At 38.8% G+C, this 24570-nt stretch overlaps 1 protein-coding gene across 2 annotated transcripts in view; it reads right to left on the reverse strand.

Annotated features, from left to right (window-relative positions):
* Positions 1 to 24570, reverse strand: part of Gpc5 (glypican 5) — a 1425487-nt gene that overhangs the window by 264468 nt on the left and 1136449 nt on the right. The gene's annotated exons all lie outside the window — the stretch shown is intronic.

Consider the following 24570-nt stretch of genomic DNA (forward strand, 5'->3'; position numbering starts at 1 on the left):
TGAGTGAACATTTCCATAATGCAAAAATTGAGAGCTACTAAGTATGTGATTTAAGGTACTCCAACATATATCTGTTTACTTGAGCTAATGAATATGAGTTCTTTGAAGGATTAGAAACTTCTTCTGTGTGAATAACAGATGAGAGCAGTGGTGAAACAATCAGCTAGGTGTTGGAAATAAGAAACCTAAAAAAAATTATTTCTTGACATTGTCACCTTTGATTTTATGGGTCTGTGCTTGAGAGCTCCCACGAGCAGGATTCCATTTTACAGTGTGTGCAAATGAGACTCAAAAGCCGTTATGACTTTCTCAACATTTCCAAAAAAATGATTACTCCACAAAGCACGGTGAACGCTCTTCCTGTGTCTACACAAGAGCCAACCTAAGACAATCTGTCACTAACTCTAAGGAGATAGGATGATTTGAATAACAATGACACATTAGTGGATTTCGTGTGTGTGTGTGTGTGTGTGTGTGTGTGTGTGTTTGTGTGCACACGTGCAGTGGTGTGGTCAGGTGCCCTGTACATTTGCCTGCAGCAGGGTTCCCTTGCCTATGGAGGAGGGAGTAGAAGGTTGACCACCTCCCCCATACTGCTTGTCTGTACAATCTTGTTTGTGCTGCAGTCTCTTTATTAATTCTGGTGACTGCGGGTCTCAGACAGTTCTCGGGTTTCTGTTTCACTGTGGGACTGGGGTTGTGGAGATGGGTAACCCCGTCCAGCTGTTTATGGGGGATCTGGGGATTTGGACTCTGAAGCTAGCATGTCTTCTCCGCTTCTCATAATAGGGCAGGATGTGCACTTAACCACTTGTGCCTTTTCTCCAGCCCTGCCGGATGTTTTTATTTTGTTTTATATTTATTTATTTATATATTTATTTATTTTGGTTTCTCAACATAGGGTCTTGCTCTAGCTCAGGCTGACATGGAATTCACACTATATTCTAAGGGTGGCCTCGAACTCTCAGCAATCCCCCTATCTCTGCCTCCCAAGTGCTAGGACTAAAGGTGTGCACCACCATGCCTGGCTTGGGTTTATTTGTTTATTTGTTTGAAGTCCAGGCTGACCTAGAACTCACTTGAATAGTCTCAGGTTGCCCTCAAACTCACAGTGATCATCCTACCTCAGCCTGGCTATGCCTGGCCATACCTGGCCCACAGATGGAATTTTAATGTCTAGGTGATACAGGGAATTGAGCCGTGTGGCTTGCTGTGTTTTCAAATTTCCACTTAAGGCTCTGGGAGAGAAAGTTTAATGCAGATGACTATGAAGGTGTCCTATGACGAAGCGTCTAAAAGGAACTGTTAATATGTGAATTTGATAATGGTTTGTGGGAAACTTGGAAAACAGCCGGAACACTGCCTCCTTGAATCTAAGTGACAATTTGGAAAACTGAGATTGTTTTAATTTATATCATCAAACATCATTAAACACCTAGATGCATGTGTTTGTTGGTATGTCAGATCTTATTTTAATCATATAGCACCATATGTTTTCACACCAGAAAGACCTACTCAGCCAGATAGTTCCTTCAATGTAAATAAAAACTTGGACTGGATTAAATAGCAGCAGTGATGAATTAAAAGTTAGTTCCTATTAATGGCTTCTTGACTTTAATAGGACATACCATCTAAGTTTGGAAGCAGATATGAATATGAAACTTTCAATTCAAGTGATTGATTTCACCCTTTATGCTTTTGTAAAGACAACAGAGTCTGGGTATAGTTCAAGGAGGGATTTCCAGAAATAAAGAGCAGTCTGAGAAATAGCCCAATATTGGTCACACTGAAATTGGAAAGAAATGATGTCCACACAGCAAAGGTCAACAGAAAAGAGGGGTTACTCGGTTGTTACAGTAGGCATGCAACCATAAGCTTTAGGAATGCTCTTCCACCAGGGGGCAGGGGATTAAATCTGCCAGCTATCCTCATAACAGAAAAGCAGACAGGTTGGCATGAACATGGGGTGTAGGCTGTTGTTTTTCCTTAAAAATTTGCTTTAAAAATCTCTGTTATCAATAACTCTCTGTATGTGGGTCCTCAGTGGTGTTTGGCATTCCCTTGTTGAGAATCTTTCACTCTGCCAGACTTTTCCAGAGAGAGAGCTCCCTCATACTCTAGGAACAGCTCGGGCAGATGCTTGCCTTTCGGCACCCAGCTGAGGAAGAGCGCAGCGTTGGCTCCAGAGCCCACAGACTTTCGGTCAACGCTGTGGCTCTCATGTCCATCTTACCTTGTTGCTAGCTTAAGGAAAACACTGTTTCTCTAATTTCCAAACTTGTCTGGAGTTCATAGGAAAACACACTATCATCTTCTTGGCAATGCTGGAGATAGCATTACATTTCAGTATCTCTGGTGTAACAAATCAATTTCTACTGGATCACTTGTCACCAGATGATGACATTTTGTTGACGTTGGTTTTCTGCTGTTGTCTCCTTTTCTACCCTCTTTGTCCTTTTAGTTTATGCCTTTAAAAAAATTCCATTACATGCACTTTAGTAGTGTTTGGGGAGGGTGTGGAGATAAACGTACTTAAGTAGAAGTTCTCCCCACACTCTCTTTAATTCTCTCCAATCAGGCTTGAGTCTTCCCAAACCCACTAAAATGTCTTTGCCAAGGTGACATCTTATTTGCCCTTGAAGGGCATTAGATGCAGTTAATTACCTTTTCTTTTTTTGACTACTTTCTTTCCTTGATTTACTAGACCCATACACTCCAGTGTTCTGTATCCAACTGCTTACTTTTTCTCCATACAATCACCACACTACGGGTTCAATCCTGGGACATCAGTCACTCCTGTAAGAGCAAATGCACTTGCAAGAAGTTCACATGCTCCCCTCTTTACCTGTGCTTCAGACAAAGGAAATGCCGAGCACACAAATGTCAGCCAGTAAGAGAAATAACAGGTAGCAGAAGGCATTTTTATTTAATTTTTCTTTTTTCTTTTTTGTTTCTGCCAATGGCCAGCTGCCAACCACAACACACACTGATGCCAAAGAATGGCCAAGGTCATGTTCACCACCCCAACAACACACCCACATGTGACAATAAGGGTGGGGAGAAGCTCCTCAAAAGGAATTTGATATTGAAAAATGGACAGAGATGTTCCTGTAAGTATGGCTCAGCATATCTTACTGAACTAAGTTAAACTTATTTAAACATTACCATATGTTATTCCCTATTGATAATTAGGGGCATATGAAACAATCCTGAAGAGTAAAGGGGTTATTGCATATTCATGCTTTCACATTTTAGTGTGAGTTGACTAATATGGCTCAGGAACATAATTTTATATTTTAGTGTGTCCTCAAGTGCTTTGGTTCAGCATACACACTTGGAAAGGATAATTTATAGGCAGATGCCTATAAGAAGACTCACAGTGTCATACTAAAATAAAGATGCCTATTGAACATCACTGCAACTTGCACTCTCTGGACAGGGAAGACTCTGTGAAAGGGCTCATTTAATGCAGGACTTGGCAGAGTGCTCAATAAATACTCTCAGTGAGAAACTAGAAAGGCACACATGCAGAGCAGATGTCTCACATGTCTGTTTGGGAAAGTGACACCTGAAAGTGAATCTGCATTGAGAACAAGGGGCCCAGACCTAAATTGCTGGAGGAACACTCAGGTGTAGACATTTATAAACAGACAGAGAAAAGGAAGTGAATTCTGGGGGAATGCTGGGTTGGGCTGTCAAATGTTCTGCCTTATTGCTCAAGGGGAAAAGCCAAGGAGTGGAGTGCTCATATCGACTGGAAGGTTTCTTCAGGAGAGTGGATGCTGAGGAAAGCAGTCTGCTGTGTGCTGTGTATTGACATCTACTCTGCTGCTCAGAATGGGTCTTGGCTTGGCACACTCCCTTCACAAGAGAAACTTTGCATCGAATATGTGGTTTGTCATCTTGTGTGGAAATACCCACTCCTGCTTTGGATGATGTGCACTCCTTTGCTATGCCATATATTGTATATATTGTATATATATAATATTGTATATTGTATATATATACATTTATATATATATGTGTGTGTGATGTGTATGTATATAAAGCTCATCATCTGTGTGTGTTTCTCTCTTTCTATGTGTGCACATGTGTGTGTAACATGTGGATGAAGTGGCATGAGTGGTGTATTCATGTGTGTGTGTGGTGTGTATGCAAATACATATTCTGTATATTACTAATCAGTTTGTTTCTTAAGATGGCATCTCTCATTGAATCTGGTACTGCCTTTTTTGGCATACTAGCTGACTGGTGAGCTCCCCCGCAAACTTCTCTAGTCTCTGTTCCCCACAAGGCTGGAGTAATAGGCATGTATGTTGACATCCAGCTGCTTATATTGGTGTCAGAAATAAAATTCAGATGTTTTTAGGCCCTCTCGAGGGGCCCGCACATAATACTTGAGTGGCAAGCACTCCTACCAGCTGAGCTCTCCCTCCAACCCTTAAGGGTATGAGTTAACGTCCCTCATACTGAAGATCTACTAGCCATAGGAGAAGGACCCATCACAGGGCTGAACTCAGCCTCCTCTTCTCTTGTTGTGAGGAAACACTGTGTTACTTCAGTTAATGTGCATGTCACTTGACCTCTGTGACCTCCAACAAAGCACTAGTGGTACTTGTCAATCTTACCACCTCAGTTGAGTGGCTGGACGCCCCCAGTGCACAGTGAGACAGTTAGTTTGGTTCTTTGCAGATCAGTACCTGGAATTTTTATTTATCTAATAAACCGAATCATCACTCCTCACACCTATAGTAGTATGTTTGCTATTGCCCTAGCACCTTAACTCCTAACTACATGCATCTACCAGCTAGTTTAACCAATTTTATACAAGTGGAGGAAGTTGATTGCATCACTTCAGATGTAATCACATTGTAGTTGAGTGATTTGTTGTAAGAATGAAAATAGTTACAAGATTTTGCAAGACTTTTTTCTTGGAAAATTAACTGCTTTTTTGGATCGGAGGATAACAGTTATGACAAAAACAAACTTTCAAACTCATTTATCTGCTCAGTACAATTCAATAATATTTAAGAAAAACAACTGGTTTTACAATAAAAAAAAACATGTGTCTGAGCTGTACAGGTTATAAGAGGGCAAAAATGAGATCTCACTGTGTAGAATAATGCTGCAAAATACAGCTTTGTGGATGAGAGAATACTACTTTTGGCATCAGAGATGAAAAATAGAAGAAAATTGCAGCACTATGTGGAAATGCTCGATGCTTCCTTACTGTACTTCAGTAATGACTCTTAAGGTTTCAACTCAATCTTCTCATGGGAAAGGGCAGGAGAAAAGGTGTATTCTCTTGTTCTTTTCCTAGTGTTGGTGCTGAAGAAAGAGAAATCTTCCTAGAGTTACACAAAGCTGAAAACAGCTTCCTAGGAACAGAGCATCATTCTGGCTAGCTCGGAGCTGCAAGTGCATCTGGCCCCCAGACACAGTAAGTGTAATGATACTATCTTTGACATATGAATGGAAATCACATGAGTTCTGCATGTAACATGCCAACTGAGATTATTAGTGGGAAAGGTAGAAAATAGTCTTTTTAATTTTTATTTTCTAGATCATATTATGAATTAAGTATTTTATGAGTCAGTTAATAATCTAATCAAATGTTATATGCTTCCCAATTTTAATCTAATTTAGAGGTGATGGAGGTTTTTTTATGACTTAGGGAGAACATCATAGAAAAAAATAATTACAAGAGTTCCTGTGTGTGCATGTTTTGTATAAAAAGGGAAGGAGGGAGAGAGGGAGAGAGAGAAATACTGTTATCTTCAAAGATAGCAAACAGTATGGAGAACAATGGAACAATGGATATTCTGAAAGTCAAAGTCACAGGAGTTCATTCCTGGGTTGTTGAGAGGAATGGCCTTTCATACATTTTCTTTTTATGTTCTCTGGCTTTCTAGTTTCAGGGCATTCAGAACCTGCTTCTCCCTCCTGAAAATCTGTGGGAGCAGAGCAAGCCTATGTGACATTTGTTGCTGTCTTTTCGGAATGTGCTCTGACATCAGCACCCATTTCTCATCCTTGAGTGTGACCCCTCCATGAGGAAAGCAAATGTTCTAGGTTTTCATCCTCAGTTATTTTGGCTGGCACTCCTTCCTCTGGTTATTTACCTACAGTGACATCAGAGTGGCCATTTAAAGTGAAAAAAAAAAATCACAGCAATAGTTGGCTAAAAACCCAGTCTTCTGTCCTAGGCTGCTTTGTCTTTCACGACCTTCAGCTGACTTTTCTGGACATGTCTGTCACATTCTTATTGTTTATGCTACACTCTTCTGTTGCAGTCGCTTGCAATCACAGTCATAAGAACTCTGCACATTTTTTATTATGTGTGTGTATATGTGGTGACCGTGTGTGTGGGCATGTGTGGGTATGTGGGAGTTGAGAACAGCCTCAGAGTGTCTGTCCTCTACTTCTACTTTTTTTTGAGACGGGGTCTCTCTTGTTGTTTTGTTTTTTCTCTTTTGTATGCACTGGTCTCACCAACCGGCAAGCTTCCACATTCTCCTGGCTTTACCTCCCCTTCCTATCAGAGTGTGGGGGGGGGAAGGATGGGCACACCAGGGCTTCTAGCCACTGCAAACGAACTCCAGACACATGCCCATGTGCATCTGGCTTATGTGGGACCTGGAAAATTGAACCTGGGTCTTTAGGTTTCACAGACATGCACCTTAGCCAGGAAGCCATCTCTCCAGCCCTGTTTATTGTTTTTATTTCCTGGGATATGTACACATGATATGCCTTCTATATGAATACCTTTTATCCTGTCTATGAAAAGTAGACACTTATGACAGAATTCCATCAAATATCTCCTGGAAAATTCTCTTGCTTCTCTGAGTGCACAGCATGCACAAGAAAAATGCAAAAAAAAAAAAAAAAGTTTTCCACAACTGTAAACTCTCATATTGAAGCTAGACATTGCTAATGCTCCAACACCGCTCCCAGGATGAGGTTTACAATGTGTATGCACACCTATTATAATTGATTTGCATAGTTGTATACATGAAACTACATAAATTTGTACGGATTTCAGAAGAGAGGAAATAGGATCTTAGTGCCTGTTTTTCAGGATGACTTCCTATCCAATGAACTTGACTGAATGTGACTTTCAAGAAGTTTTACTCTCTCAGACAAGCCTTTCCTGTGCATTATCCCAGTACTGTTTCAAGACATCTCCCACTTTTTCTCCTTCTTAATTGTTTGCCAGAGCAATTATACAACTATAAAGTAAATGGCATGGAAATGGAAAGAAAGACCTTTTTCACAAATGGCATGATGTCATATACAGAAAACTATAAGTTCCTTATTAGAATCTATTAAATCTAATTTAAAAAATTCAATAAATTAGCAGGCATATATTCATCATGCCAAATCAGTACTATTTTTATACACTAACAATTATCCACAACTTAAATGAGGAAAAAAATACATATTTGCAAAATCTACAAAAATATTTGAAAATAAATTTAACCAAAAGGATAAAATATATGCCCATTAAAAATTATAAAACACATATTTAGGACTAAATTGAATACAAATAAATGTACTTGAAGATATACCATGTTCATGGACTGGAAAAATACTGCTAAAAATCCACAGTGTTCAATCTATAGACTCAGTTCGATCACTATCAAAATTCCAATTATATTTTTTTCACAAAAAATTGACATAAGTATCCTAAAATTTTTGTGGAACAATGAAAGATTGCAAATAGCTAAAACAATTCTTTACAAAATGAATAAAACCAGAGACATTGCATTACTTATTTTCTAAATATTATTTAAAACTCAAATATTCAAGGCAGCATGGTACTGACAAAGAGATATAAAGTGCTCAATAGAATTGAACAGAAAGCCTGGAAATAAATTCACATATTTTTATTCAATTAAATTTTGATGAAGATGTCAGCATATTATGGCAAGAAATAAAGAGCCTCTTAAGTAACTGGCACTTGATAAATTGGACACCTACAAGCCAAAGCAGAAAACCAGGCTGTTATCTCACACTATATTAAAAAAAAACAAAAAACTCAAAGTAGATTAAAGATTTAAATATCACATCTAGGAGTATAAAACCATCAGAAGATAACAGGAGGGAAAGCTCAGTGACATTTGTCTGGCAATTGATGTTTGGAAAAGAACCCAAAAGCATAGCAAACAAAACGTAGACAAATGCAATTACATCATCCTAAACAGCTTCTACATTGGCAAGGAAATAATCAAAAAAATTAGAGTCAAGACACAAAATTGGAAGCCATATTATGGACCTATGTAAGTGACCCCAAGCAAGGTGTTCATAATAGAAACATATAAAGATGATGTGAATAAAAATAAGCAAACAACTAACCCAGTTTAACATGTGGTCATGGGATCTAGTTAGCTTTAATTTGAAAGGAGATGAGAAGCTGAGAAAAGTGCCGATATCTTGAACCTTCAGGTAGATAAATGCATTCTAAATTTGCAGTCAGATATCACCTAACATCTACTAGAATAGTTACTGCAAAAATAAATGAAATGGGAATCCTTATATGATCTTGTTGGAATTTAGATGGATACATGCATTTAAACACAGCAGGGTAGGGCTGTAGAGCTATGGCTCATGGTTAAAGGTGCCTGCTGGCAAAGCCTGACAGCCCAAATTCAATTTCTCAGTACTCAGATAAAGTCAGATGCACAAAAAGTGACACATGTCTGGAGTTTGATTGCAGCAACAGGAAGCACTAATATGCCCATTATCCCCATTCTCTGTCTCTATTTTTTTTTTTTTTTTAATTTTCAGATAGAGATAGAGAGAGAGAATTGGCACACCAGGGTCTGAGTCACTGAAATTGAACTCCAGATGATTGCATCACCTAGCGGGCATGTGCAACCTTGCACTTGCCTCACCTTTGTGTGACTGGCTTGTTTGGGATCTGGAGAGTTGAACATGGGTCCTTGGGTTTCTCAGACAAGCTCCAGCTTTCAATTTTTTTTTTTACAAAAAGCAGGATGACTTTTTTTCTTCAAAGAATTAGAAACTATTGCTGTATGATTGAGCTGTCCTACTTCTGTGTATATGCTAATCTAAATGCTATTTCTGATGACACAAATACTACTGCAATGTGTGACTTAATGGGTTGAATTGAGACACTCAGAACAACAGCTCACACAATGAATAATTATCCTCAATTTACATCTGCAGTTTTTGTAAAGTCTATGATTTGCCTTTTTTTTGCTGAGCTTTAAGTTTTGTTCCAAATGGGTCAGTCCATTCTTGAGATGCATTTTTCATGCTTCAATGCCCCACACTCGTTGCCTTTCTTCAACTTGAATTTCTCTGACTTGCCCACAGCATTTCCTCCTTGCACAAGAGTCCTTAGCAAGGGTTGCATACAGCAGTTAAATTTTCTCTTTAAAATTTATAAAGCTATGCAAAGTGAATAATGGAAGTGGCAGAGGTCTGTCTCACCTCCTTATTAAGGCCATCTCATTCAAATACAGAGAAAGGATTGGAAGTGTGTACTTGCATTATTATTTGAGAATATTCCATTGTTTTATAAAATATAAATTACCAGCAATGATAAAGCCCCCCAGAATGCTAGACATAAAAATTGAGAATGCTAGCTGCTTACTAGAGAGGATGATAAACCTACAGTATGCGTTAAGAATAGGTTTGAATGAGCAAGGATCTTGGACAGAGAGGCAAAATTCAAATTAAAAACTAGCAAGACAATGTGAGATGATAACAGCTAAAATGTACTAAAATTGAAAGAATAAGTAGTATATATGGTGGAACAAATCTGAGAGTTTCTTCTAAACAGGACAGGATGGAAGGGTTGAGTCATAAGAGGAGATTTTCATTTCACATTTGCATTATCCTTAAATTAGTAGCACACACAATACTTCCATTATGTCCCTGCATATGCTATGTAAAATAGATGCAGGTTACACTCGCACTTACTCAGTAGACCAGCTAGAGAGCTTATCTATAGCCAGGTGTGCCTGCCTGATGGTCTCAAGTATAGCTAGCAATGCTTGTGTCAATCGTTTGGCCATCATTTGTTGGCTGCTTTAATAAACTGTCAAGTATTCAATTATATATAACCCACTAGAGGGAAATGGTGATGCTGCAGAAAAAAGACAAAAGGACAGACAGACACACACACACACGGAGAGAGAGAGAGAGAGAGAGAGAGAGAGAGAGAGAGAGAGAGAGAGAGAGAGAATCATAAATGCTGCAATTCTCAAATTAAATCTGTGGCCTTTATAATAATGTGAGTCAGTGCCCATAATTAATCCAGCTGCTTATATATCTACCTCTCATCTCTGTATATGTGTGTCTCAGTGGTCTTATTTTAGTGAAAAACCCAATATCCCATCCTATTAAACTTAAGTAGTAGGACTCAAAGTTGGCTGCTACAGAAATCAGTTTTGGAGTTTAAGAGGCTAAAGTTTGGGTTTCATAACAGGATCCATGTGAAATGTGGCCAATTTGTGAGGAATTTAAAGTATTGCCCAGTAGTTCTAACAGCAGAGGTTTGCTGCCCATATCCATCATCAGTGATACAACATAGTCCCGGTGGTACCTTTTTAAAGTATAGTAAACAGAAAGCATGACGCAGGGTCAATATCTAAGATGTGTGCTTGCCTGATTGAGAGTTTAATAAAAGGAACCGAAAGAGACCACACCCATAGCCAGCTCACTGCCCAGGCACCAGGTTTCAAGCTCATTCAAACCCCAGCTATTGCTCAGAAGAAAAGGAGTGCGCTCCAGATTAAATATTAGGAATAAATTAGGCACTCTCCCTGAAGATGCCATTTGCATATAGTATAGCAGTGATTTCATGAGTCACAAACAGGATTGGATGGTGTGAGAACGCGAGGGAGAAGAGACATTCTCCATCACGCTCCTGTTCTGGAAACAGGGCCACCTTCTCTTCACACATTAGGGGTTAATAGATACAATGAAAGTCATGACATTTGTCTGGTGCTTGTACCTCATTACTTAGTATGAGTTCCAATACATCATCCAAAACATGAAATGAAACTGTTTGCTCACCTCTACTAAAAATGGACAAGGATAAACATGGGATTGAAAGGCCAGTGGAATTATATATAGATTCATGGTTTTGCATGTTATAGTATTGTAAGTACCTGCATCCTCACAATGACCTTCCCTGCTTCATTGGTTCTCACTGGCTTGCCAAGTGCACTCACTGGCAAAATCCCTTTTAAAAGTTAAAAGTAAATACACAAGATGGTAACATGATGAAAGAAATATGACTAACAAAACAAATTTCTTTATTTCCAATGTTTTAGTTTTTCTTGGTTCCTTCCTCTTGTACTGTTTATTTATTTGAGAGAGACAGAGACAGAGAGAAGCAGGTATATAGAGAGAATGGGTGTGCCAATGCTTCTAGCCACTGCAAACAAACTGTAGACACATGTGCCACCTTGTGCATCTGGCTTACGTGGGTCCTGGGGAATTGAAACTAGGATCTTTGGCATTGCAGGCAAGCACCTTAACAGCTAAGCCATCTCTCCAGCCTCCAGCCCTTGTTCCTTCTTTCTCTTTTCTTTCTTGCTTTTTTCTTTTTTCTTTTTTTTTTTTTTAGTTTTTTTTCTTTCCTTATAGCCAGGCGCACCTCTTACTCAAGTAGAATTTTCACTTCCTTTTGTACCATCCAAGTTTTCCATTTCTCAGCTTGTTTCCATGTGTTCCTGGCCAGCTTTGGCTCATTGCTTCTTGCTATGACATTTGCAATTTGTGAGTGACAGGTTACCAATTAAATTAGTAAAAACAACACCTTCATATTTAGTTTTCTTTTTCAAAGAGTTTTTAATATTATTTATTCACTTATGAGAGAGAGGGGTGGGGGAGAGAATGGGCACTCCAAGGCCTCCAGCCACTGCAAACGAACTCCAGCCACATGTGCCACCTTGTGCATCTGGCTTTATGCAGCTGCAGGGGAATCAAATCCCAGTTCTTAGGCTTTGCAGCAGGCACCTTAACCACTGAGCCATCTACCCAGTCCCCAAAGGGTTTTTTAATTAAGCACTAGTTTTAGTTTATCCTTTTATATTGTTTGAAATATGAAACATTTTTAATGACACAGGCTGACTTCATGTAAACCACATGGGTTTTAGAGGCAGATTACAAATTCAGGGCCTGAATATTGGTTTAGTTATCCTATGATATCAGGAATATATTTATATATCTTTAAAACAAGACTAATAATACCAAAATTTCATGGGCATTGACAGAAAAATATGTATAAACCTGCATGTATATTTATCTATCTGCTTAGTATTTGAAGTCAACATTTGTGGTTCAAGGTGATGGTGGCTGATAGCTGGCCAATGCTGGGCTGAAGCAAGATTGATAAGGGAGTTGGTGGGTTGGAAGCAAACACTGGTCTCACCAATGATTTTCCAAACATACGTTTCATAGTTAAGCTAAGTAAAAACATCAAAATCTCACAGCAGCGGAACTCAAAAGGAAATGTGTCAGGCAGAATGTGGGCTTGAATATAATGCTCCCACATGACTTTCCCAGGGACTGAGGATCAAGACAGAGGTGGCCTCAAGTAACTTTCATTATGCCAGAGGAATGATACAGACTATTATACTCAAAATACCACGGTTAAAAATATTAATGTATATGACTGGCACATTTTATTTTGGAGCCTACATCACTTTGGTTTGGAAAAAAAAGTATTTATTGCAACAAAGGATATAACAGGAGCTTAAGGTTTGGTTCTCAGCCTCATTGAATTTTTGTCTCAGTAGGAAAACAAGATATGCACAGGTGAAAGAGTCTGTGATTACTACTTGATTGACATGGGAAAATTCTGATAAAGTCTTTGGAGGAAGATTTCAAATGGTGGGTTAGATTTTTGAAAAGTTTGAACAGTAGTCACATGACATGAGCTGGCTTGAACATTTTTAAAGGTTAAGGGATGCAAGATATTTTCTGATATCAAATGATTTGAACTATGATTTCCTAACACTCGGGGATTCATTAAATTATCTTTTGCTTGCTCTAATTTTTTTTCTTGGAGTTGTGAGGTTATTCATTTTTAATGCCTAATTTTCTGCCTGTGACATCAAAAGGAGAGTTTTAAGGAGTGCTTGGTTGCTTTAGAGATGAGCACCTTGCTCTCACAGAACTGGCACACAGTTTCACATTTGTAAAACTTGATGCCTGTACGGAGAACTTATTGCCATAGCAAGGTACAAAACTTCCTTCAATTTAAATTATCTTCACACTGAGAACTAAACTTTAAAATGTTTTAATGAAGAGAAGCCCATGTGACCACCCACTCTATCCAAGGTGCTGTCTGCCTTCAAATGCCCTCTGCCCATTTACATACGTAACTCCTCACTGGCAGGAACTGAGTCTGTGTGGCTTTTGCTGGAGGAAAGAAATAGTAAAAAGACTTTTGTAAAGCACACTGCTGTCTCTGAAGGCTTAATGTTAAAAATTAATTTTATAAAGGGAACTGATTTTTAGACTGACTCTGACTGAAATTAAAATGAATATTGGGTATTTCTGGAGGGATTTTATAAAACAATACCTGTGGAAAAATTAGAATATATATATATATATATATATATATATATATATATATATATATATATATATGATTATGGATGAATTGGGATATGGATGGCAATGAACGAACCTGTCAAACCCATCAGTCTTGATTAGCTTCCATTTTAAATGCATTTTGGTCTTCCACCACTGTATCTAGGGAATGAAAACCCAATGTATCACGGAACCGAAATTAAATCTCCTTTCTCATAGTTGAATGCTTTCTTTTCAATCCAGCCTGAATCTGGATCACCAGGCAAGATTGAAGATAGACTGTAGTTAAATATTAAATACTGTTTAAAAATGTTCAATGCAGGCTGAGAGTAGTTAGCACCTGCCCCAGTCAGAAGAAACAAAAGAGGCGAATGCACGGAAGATCCGAGAGTCTTGTACGGCCAGGGTTTGTATGAGTAGCTGTGGAGGACTTCTGAAAGACAGGAAGTTAATGGGATTCTATTTATATTAGTTTCCTAGGGCTGCCATAACAAATTACCACACACCCTGTGACTTAAAACAACTGAAGTGCATTCTCACAGTTCTGGAGGCCAGATGTCCAAAATCAAGGTGTTGGCAGGGCCACATTCCCCTCACAGGCTCTAGGGGAGAATCCTTCCCTGCCTCTTCCAGTGTCTGGTGGCTAAACATATTCACTGTTTTATGGCTGAATAATCTGAATTCCATCTCCAATTTCACATGTAAATGGTCTCCTTTCCTTGGGTGTCTGTCTGTGTCTTTCGTTACTGTTTCTTTCCTTTTATAAAACTACCATTCACACTCAACTACATCTGCAATGACATTATTTCCTAGTAAGATCATATGCACAGTGGCCACGGGTTAAGAGTTGAGGATATATTTCTTGAAGTCTCTATTCAACACATTATCAGGCTGAACATGATGGCGCATGCCTTTAATCACAGAGCTTGGGTGGTGGCGTCAGGAATATCAAAACAACAGTAACCAAACAATACAACCAGTGGACGTCTTAAAAATGGAAAGTATCCTGGTGCTTTATACAGTGACACACGTCTCTTAGCTTAGAACTTTGGAGGTGGAGGCAGGAGGATAGAGAATTGGAGACCAGCCTGTGCTGAATAAGAAGACACTCTCAGGCTGGGGAGATGGCTTAGTAGTTAAGGAGTTTGCCTGCAAAGCCAAAGGATCCTGGTTCGACTCTCCAGGACTCATGGAAGTCAGATGCACAACGGGGCATGTGCGTCTGGAGTTCATTTGTAGTGGCTGAAGGCCCTGGCATGCCCATTCTCTGTCCCTCTCTCCCCCTCAAATAAATAAAATAAAAATAAAAATTTATTTTTACTTTAAGAAGTCACCCTCTTCAAACAAATAAGCAAAAATAAAAAAATAAAAAGAATAAAAATAAAAAACAGCTGCCGGCTACTCATTAGAGACTAGAGGTTCTGAGCTTCATGCAAGTAACATTGTTGAGATATGGAAGTGAAATAAAAGCCAAGAAAGTAACTGAATTTCAGTGGATGAATAGTTGCATCCCTCCTTATACCTCTCCCCTTTTCTTCCTCTCTGTACTTTTCTGACACAAATGCTCATATCAGAGGCTTTTACTCCCGACCTTCCCATTAGCTAGGACCAGTAAACCACATAAAGAAGGAAAGCCAGTATTGCAGTCAGATTCACATTGCTGGTAGAAATCACCCAACCAAGAGCAGCTTGTGGGAAAAAAAAAAAAAAAAAAAGAGGTTTCTTTTGGCTTAGATGCTTGAGGGGTAACTCCATGATGGCAGGGAAAACGATGGTATGAGCAGAGAATGGACATCGCTCCCTGGCCAACATAACGTGGACAATAGCAACAAGGAGAGTGTGCCAAACACTGGCAAGGGGACACTGGCTATAATACCCATAAGCCCGCCCCCAACAATACACCGCCTCCAGGAGGCGCTAATTTCCAAATCACCATCAGCTGGGAACCTAGCATTCAGAACGCCTAAGCTTTTTGGGGACACCTGAATCAAACCACCACAGCCAGTCTTGGAGCTGTTCTAATTCTGGCATTTTAGGAGAATCTTGCTCCTCAAGAGAAATCGCTGCTTGGGATTAACCCTGCAAACAAGTCTTGTGGAAGTTGTGTGTGGCCATCAACATGGAAAAACAGAGCACCGAAGGTCTCAGAGAGAGGCGGGACAGCCAGTCCTGTGGAAGAGGATGATCCCCTTTCCTAATCATTCATATTAATTGTGATAATTCATGGTAGTTGCATATTTAGTGATCACTGTGTAACGGAACGATTCAGCATAACATAAAACAGACTGAAAAACTAGTTACGATCTTCAGAAATATATCAGAATATATTGCTTCAGTTTCCCCATGTGTGAAATAGGGTTGTTAAATGATTAGGTGGGTCATTATATGGGAACCCTGAGATCAAATGATGCATCACTGTATGAGACCAACTTGCACTTAGGATTTATATAAGACTTGTTTTCTTGGAAAATGAGTCTCATGTTATTTGAATCACTCTGAGACTAATCAGGAGAAAAATAAGTCCATGATATTTCAAACAAGAGAAATTATAACATCAAGAATTATTAAACAAGGAGAGGAAATTAAGGACAAAGGGCAAGGAAAAAGGTGACGGCCAGAGAAATGGCTCAGCTTTTATAGGTGTTTGCTTGCAAAGTTGGCCAGCTCTGGTTTAATTCCCCAGCACTCAGGTAAGGCCTGATGCACAAAGTGGCTCATGCAACTGGAGTTGCTTTGCAGTGGGTATACACCTTGAGGAGAAAGACAGAAAGAGAGAGAGAGAGAGAGAGAGAGAGAGAGAGAGAGAGAGAAAGTTTTCCTACTCCTGACCATGGAGAACCAGAGCTGGAAAGGAACGTTGCTGTGGCTTACACTGGAAAGCTGTCGGATGTTGGAGATGCCTTGATGAGGAATAAATGCTTTGGTTGCCCAAACCCGTGGGTTCCAGTCCCTAGGCAAACCAAGAAGCATGCTTTTTCCAGCAGCTGTTGAGAACTATGCAGAAAGAGATGGAGAATTGGAGATGGCAAGGAGAAAGTGTGGTGTCCACACTGGGAGAGCGATGGAGGATCGTGAGCAGGCTGGGCTTGGGTTTGCAAGGCTGCCGCAGGACTTCACGGCCTGGGTATATGGCAGGAGCTAACTGCAGGTGCCTCCCAGCCCGAACCAGGCAGAAAGTCTCTCTCCTGCAATGGCACTCCAGCGCCCTCTACTGGGAGTTTTTAACAGTGTGCTTTCTGTAGTGATGCCTAAAGGAATCTCATTCACTGGCCGGGAGCAAATGCTGTAGAATGAAGTGGAAGTGGAGAGGTAACAGAATAATAACTGTGACAGAGGGCAATTAATCATATCTTAAAAGTATCTTAGAATTGAAAATCAGATGTGCTTACTCCTGTAATATTCAATGATAAAACTGTTAAACATAACACATTACTTTCTGGCAGACTATTGATATGTTAGCTAACATTTATTTAGTGCTGGGTACTCAGAAAAGCTAGATTTAATAGGATAGAGGAAAGAGCCCATTAAATGTTCACTATAAACTTTTGAGTTAAGTATTCACAATGAAAAAACTTATAGAGTATAAATTTGTATTAGACCAATAGACACAGTCTTTATAGACTCGTGTTGGGGAAGAGATTGTGCTATATTTAAACAAGTGTCATGATAATCCCAAGGAAGTTCTTCCCCTATGCAATTATAAATGGTATTATCAAACATAACCACTCAGCAAGGGAGCTAATTAAATGAATTATGCCAAAAGCTAACTGATGATTTACCTTGTGTTATTTTACTTAAAATAGTAAAAAAAATCTCAAGAAATTATTACTGTTTCACAACGTCAAAGGCGGTCACTCCCTGAATATCCAGCCGGTACATGAGAGGTATAATAGGTTAAGTTTAAAATTTTGTTTGCTTTGGTCTGCTTTGGTTTGGAAGTGAAGCAGGGGCAGAAAACTCCATAGCAAAACAGGTATCTAACTTTTGTTTTTTTCATTGAAGTTATTTTCATAATAAATGTTTGTTGGTTTCAGCTAAATATAGGATAAAACATCATGGAACTAAATGGATCACATTGGAATTTTAGTTCATATGCTGAGATTATATATTTAAGTAGACTATGTTGGAAGGAAGGCCTTAATGCAATAGTTTTTCCCATTGACTTTGTTAATAGAAGATGATTAGATCTCCTAAGGAACCTACTGCAAGGAATGGAAAATGTGTTCATGACACCTCTGTGCCTAAGTTCCCCATTGTAGCATACATCTTTGTGCCAGGAATAAAGTGTTACAGGGTTTATCGTAGGTGAAAAGACAGAAAACAAAGTAAAGATGATGATTTATAAAAAGATAGAACTTTTGAAAACTCAACTTTCTGCCATAGGAATCCTTTGAAGGAAATTATTTTTTAGCTTAGCATTTTTTTTGCAATGAAAACAATGAAATCTTTAACTTAGACTAGGTATTTTATCAAATAGGAAAGTAAATTTGCACATCAATAAATTTATTTTTGGGGTCTGGGGAGATGGTTCAGAGCTTAAGGCACTTGCTTATAAAGCCCAATGGCCAAAGTTTGATTCCCCAGTACCTAAGTAAAGTCAGATACACAACGTGGTACATGTGTCTGGAGTTCATTTGAAGTGGCTAGAGTCCCCGAAATGTCCAATCTTTCTCTATCTGTTTCCTTTCTGCCATTCTCTTTATGCAAATAAATAAATATTTAAATATTCTTTTCAGGCTGGAGAGATGGTTCAATGGCTAAGGCACTTGCCTACGAAGCCAAAGGGCCTATGTTTAATTCTCCAAGACCTATGTAAGCTAGATGCACAAGGTGATACATGCAGCTGGAGTTTGTCTGAAGTGGCTGGAGGCCCTGGGGCATCCATTCTCTTTATCTGCCTCCCCACCACACCTTTTCCCCTTTCAAATAAATAAATAAATAAATAAAAATTCAAGTGGTTTACTTTAAAATAACCCAATCACAACAATTAAACAATTTTTATTATTATTTAAATTAGATGGTGTGGATTTATATCCCAAGAAATTTTTATATAGCTCATGGTTTTAGATATAGTATAAGGAATACTGGTAAAGGTGCTTTGATACTCCTATGTGTTCCAAAATGTACATTTTCTATATATGGCTTTGGAATGATGTTCATATTTTGTTTTAAATTGGAATTTATCTCATGATTTAAGAAAATGATGTCACTAAACAGATAATGAAGCACACTGGTATCAACAGAGTGCTTTACCATTGCCAACCATGGTTGGTGTCTTGCTTTCTCTTGTCACATCCTGGTTACATGATCCTATCCAAGTCCTTAAACATAAGTCATAAACCTCAAAAGCACTATCAAAAAAATGTGCTTGCTCACGCACGCAAGGATCATTGTGAGGGGCTGTAATAGGAACCGTGAAACTACAGCCTAATTGTTTATAGAACCCTTGTCTCCTGCAGTTAAACTCAGCCCTGCTCAAATTATATATGAAAACATTGATTGCAGATTTTTCTCAAGGAACATTTAGGGCTGTGAATGGCCCCCAAACTATGTGTGACAAAACATCAGATGAGGGTATGAATACATGGTTCATGGGTTTAAAAAAGTGCCTGTAAAGCCTAAGGACCCAGGTTTGATTCCTCAGTACCCACATAAACCAGATGCACAAAGTGGCACATGCATTTGGAGTTATTTTGTAGTGGCTAGAGGCCCTGGTGTACACATGCTCTCTCTATGTATCTCTCTGCTTGCAAATAAATAAATACTTAAACAAAGATTTGATGAGATGAGGATATGTCTTGATGGAAAGAGCCTGAGACTTGGAATCAACAGGGCAAGAATGTATAACCATCTCTCAGTGGACTTGGGATGAGAAGACAGGATTCATGGCACTATCTCTCTCTTTCTCTCTCTCTCTCTCTCTCTCTCTCTCTCTCTCTGTCTCTGCCTCTCTCCTCTGTCTCAGCAGTTGTGGAGCTTTTGGCTACTAACTGTTCTGAATTTCAGACTCTCTGTTAGTGAAAGAGATATAACGTCTTAAGTTGGTACTCTGTATACCTAATTGGAGAGTTGACTCGGACAATATAGCTCACAGTGCTTTTTGTACAATAAGATACATGACTTAAAATGAGGGGAGAATAATTGATAAATTTTAATTTAGACCCTCTTTGGAATGCTTGATGTGCCCTGTGATATTGCTTGTACATGTCTGCTTCAGTGTCTATTTTTAGGTGGAATTTCAGTTTTTCCAGTCACAAACAACTTATAATTTAAGTAGTATCAATTAGGGAAATGTTAGCAACAACAAACACGTCGAATAAATATTTAAATTTTGTATTTGGAAACAAAGCAATATTTGCTAAAAGCTTGTAAAGTTTAATATGCCCTGTTACATGTTAGTAAAATGTGTAGAGGAAGCAAACAGAATTATAAAAGCCCAGATAAATTATTTTTAACAACTCATTGGTAAACTAAAGACAAGAAATGCACATCATATATATCATAACTGTCAAACGCCAGGTGTGAGTGCATCCACCTGTCATCCCTGTGCTGGAGAGGTGCAGGCACGCAGCACCCTGGAGCTCAGTAGGCAGCTACTGCGACCTAATTCCAGGCCACTGAGAGAACCCACCTTAAAGGAGGTGGAGGGTTTTGGTTAGGATGATGCCTGCATCTGTCCTCTGGCCATAACCATAAGAACACACATACCTCTCCCCCACCCCCCACAAAACACATACACACGTATGAATAATAGAAAAGAATCCCGTAGATCAAATTTTTATGACTCCTCATCCATAGCTCCTAATACTCTGGACACATACTTTCTTTTAGTGTGAGAATAATTTTTTCAAATTGAACCTCAATATCCTTGGACACTTCCAGAAAATATGTGCTGACTAACAACTGTTCTGACTCTTGGGCTGTAAATGTGTTTTTATTATTATAATTTTATTGACAATTTTGCAGCCCACTGTGACTGAGCTCGTCTTTCTACATTGCCTACTTTGAGCATGCATCAAACATCATCTTCCTTTAACACATGATGGAAATCATGTGAGTTGACTGCTGTACAGTCTCTAGTGACCAAAAATCAAGTGTCAGCTCAACTGTTGCTGAGATAGCTCAAAGGAGGACAAGAATGTAATTGGAAATTTCAGACTGAAATATTGTGCATTTGGTCATAAAGAGGTGATGGGAAGGGAAGAACATGGATAAACAGGCATAGTTTACAGGGAGCTGGACCTCTGATAGCTAGGCATTTTATCAGTTCGGTACCACAGAAAGCAACGTAAGCCCCATTTCTGGAACACTGATTTAGACTATTTTAATTTTTTGTTGTTGTTCGTTTTTGTTTATTTGTTTGAAAGTGACAGTGGGAGAGAAAAAGAGACAGAAACACAGAGAGAGAGAGAGAGAGAGAGAGAGAGAGAGAGAGAGAGAGAGAGAGAGAGAGGATGGGCGTGCCAGGGCCTCCAGCCACCGCAAATGAACTCCAGATGTGTGCACCCCCTTTTGCATCTGGCTAACGTGGGTCCTGAGGAAACAAGCCTAGAACCGGGGTCCTTAGGCTTTACAGGCAAGCGCTTTACTGCTAAGCCATCTCTCCAGCCTGACAGACTATTTTAAAAGAAAATGTTAATTTCTTGCAAATATCAGGTGTATTGAAACTCTGAATAGTGAAACGTGTAACCCCAGCAAACTGCACTTACAAGTCGGGAGATTTAGTTTTTCACTGCTGGGGACAAAGATTGTCTCTGTCCTGTTCCATGGCCACTGTAGCCAGGTGCTCAGGGGCTTGTGTTAACTTTTGCTGCTCTGAAGCTTCAATATTTAGTGACTGAGAGATTTATTTTTTATTTGTGCATATATATGTGTGTGTGTAGCATTGTCTGTGTGTATGTGGGTTGTGTGAGTGTGTATGTGTGTGTGTGTATGTAGGCCAGAGTACAAACTTGGATGCTATTTCTAAGGCACCATCTACATTTCTTTTATGAGGCAGGATCTCTTACTTATCTGGAAATCTTTAGACAGGCCTGACTGGCTGGCCAGTGGGCCCCAGGGATATTCCTGTTTCTACCTTTCAAGTTGTGGGATGACATGCCCATGCTACCACTTCCACTTTTTCATACATGGGTTACGGAGGTCAAACTCGGGTTCTCTCGCTCACAAGGCAAACATTTTATCAACTGAACTATCTGCCCAGCTTCGTCACTGGCAGTCTTCTTGAATAAAAACTAGATATCTCAGAAAAAGTACACATGCTTATTAGTTCATATTTGAAGTCATGTGGTGTGATAGTTACTTAACTAATAAAATGAGATCCCGGTGTACCCCAAAGTAAGGTGCCAAAAGGTGCAAGCATGTTTTTGGGAAAAATAATAGTACTGTGAAACAATGTGTTTAGAGCAAGTCACTTGATCTCTAATTTCTTATTTCCCTCCCTTGCAAAAAGATTGTTAAAAGAACTGACAGAGACATGATGAAGAAAACTTAGGTGACATTTATCAGGTGATGAGAAAGTGCATGATGTAGAACGAGCGCAGAGAGCAGCTTTCCAGTCCTGATTCAAGCCTCACTATTTGCTTACTGGTGAATTTTGAGCAAGGTACTTAACCCCTCTGTGTTTTCATTTTCTCAACTGACAAATGATATTAATAATAATAACAACCATGTTCATAGTTCTATTATAACTAAGTGATTTAATGTTTATGAAGTACTCAGCAGAGAGCCAGCTCTTAGTGCTATTAAACATTTGATAATTAAATAACATAGTCATAAGCACACCAATGGATGCCATAATCATTATTATATTTATTCAAAACAAATGGAATGTTTTGTTAAAAAATAGACAGCTAATGGCACTGTGACATTTGCAAAGCCAAATAAAAATATTATGTCAAACTATTCTGCTAGCATGAAAATATGTTAAACAAATTAAGTTACAGCAATCTTTCTCCTAAATTCATGCCAAAAGCTATTCTCCCACACTGAGCTATGTTAATACTAACTGGTTCCTCACTTGTAGTTAAGTATGTTTACTTTCATTTGAGGCAAAGTAGATTCCATTCTAAGTATCATGGGGTGGACTATGAAAAAGGAATTTTTATAACAATTTCATAGCATCTAAAAATGACTATCAACAATCCTTTCTTACCAACTTCAATAATGATAAACAGAACATTCTTTACACTGTTAATAAACATTAGTCATAACTTGACTACTTATTTTACATCTGGATTTCCCCCTCTATTATCATATATTTAAATTAGTTGAATTGAAATTAGAAGCGTTAAGTCAATGCACGAGTCTTATGTTGCCATCATTAGAAATTACTATGAATTTAGTCACTTAACATGACTACAAACAACACATCATAGTTTTGTAGAGATAAGATTCACCCAGAACTCACTTGCTTAAAATCAAGACTGCATGCCTTTAATCCCAGCACTTGAGAGGCAGAGGTAGGAGGATAGCCATAAGTTTGAGGCCACCCTGAGACTACATAGTGAATTCCAGGTCAGCTTAGATTAAGGTGAGACCCTACTTCAAAAAACTACAAAAAAAAAAAAAAAAAGAAAAAAAAACAACCAAGACCACAACGCAGCTGTGCTCTTTCGGGAGGCTTTGAGGACAAATTAGACCCATGCCTAGGTCTCTCCCAGGCCTTGATTTCTGGGCACCTTCCCAGTACTTAGTCCCACAGTCCCCATACCCTGTGCTGTCCTTGGTTCTTCCCTTTTATTTCAATGACCTTGGCACACATTTAGGCAACATACATTTCAATTCATACAATTAATGCTTACCAATTCCCCTTGGTCATGTACCCTACCCACATTCACAGTTTCCATAAGTATGACACACATATCTTTGGGGAGTACCACATCCAACCATCATCATCATGTAAAATCTGATGAACTGGGTCACTATAATTTCAAGTACATGATTCACATGATATATTCCATTTGCCTCCACATACCAGCCCACAATAGCATGATGATGGGTTTCATTCCCGAAATTGAAGCAGGTCATGCAAAATAAGTTTTGAGTATCGTCGTATCTTGATGAACAGAAAGAGTAGGGCAGGAGTGTGTAGTGCTGGGAACAAGCTAAGCTAAGAGGATTTATTCTGACACAGTGTCCAAAGCGACAGTAGAGACCACTGTGAGTGAATGACAAATGTGAGAAAAAAGTCACCATCCTTTTGAAGGAGAAATTGCTATGTATCAAAGATTTTTAAAAGTATATTTTATTAATTTGAGATAGAAAGGGAGAGAAGGAGAGAGAGAGGGTGAACCTCCAGCCACCGTAAATGAACTCCAGTTGTATGGGTAATGGGGCTTCAAACCTGTGTCCTTAGGCTTCACAGGCAAGTGCCTTAACCACTAAGCCATCACTCCAGTCCCACGTATGAAAGTTTTGTCAGTCTCTGTGACAACTGATGACAGGTGTCATTAGAAACTTCTTTAAAGAGTTGCCAATATGCTAAATATTAAAGATTACTTATGGAGAACTTCAATATTTGATGTATACTGTAATCTTCTGGATTGGCTAGAACATAGTATGATGATTTAAATTATACAGAAAAGGCAAATGGATTTTTAAAATGAATTCTGAATTAGTACAATAAATGTGACCAGAATGATAATCTCTTAAGTATTATTTCCATATCTGCATTTTTGAGCATTTTTCTATTTGGCTTTTTAACTTTTGGCTTTTTTGATTGGGTGTTGAATCAAATGCATCAACCCATCTGGAGAATATGTTCTTACTTTACAGGCCAAGAAATAGAGTACATTAGAACATTTATGGATTTATATTTACTATACTAACATAGACGATGAAACCACAGTAGCCAGATTATCATGAAAAGATGGAGAAGTTTTGCTAATAGACACATTGGCTTAATATGCATTATCCTTTTCAAGGCCCAAATCTACTTTTGTGACTTTGAAATTTCTTGCATCCCTCAGGAAACATGGACCATGATATAACAAA

The sequence above is a fragment of the Jaculus jaculus genome, chromosome 3 (assembly GCF_020740685.1).
Source record: "Jaculus jaculus isolate mJacJac1 chromosome 3, mJacJac1.mat.Y.cur, whole genome shotgun sequence".
NCBI lineage: Eukaryota > Metazoa > Chordata > Mammalia > Rodentia > Dipodidae > Jaculus > Jaculus jaculus.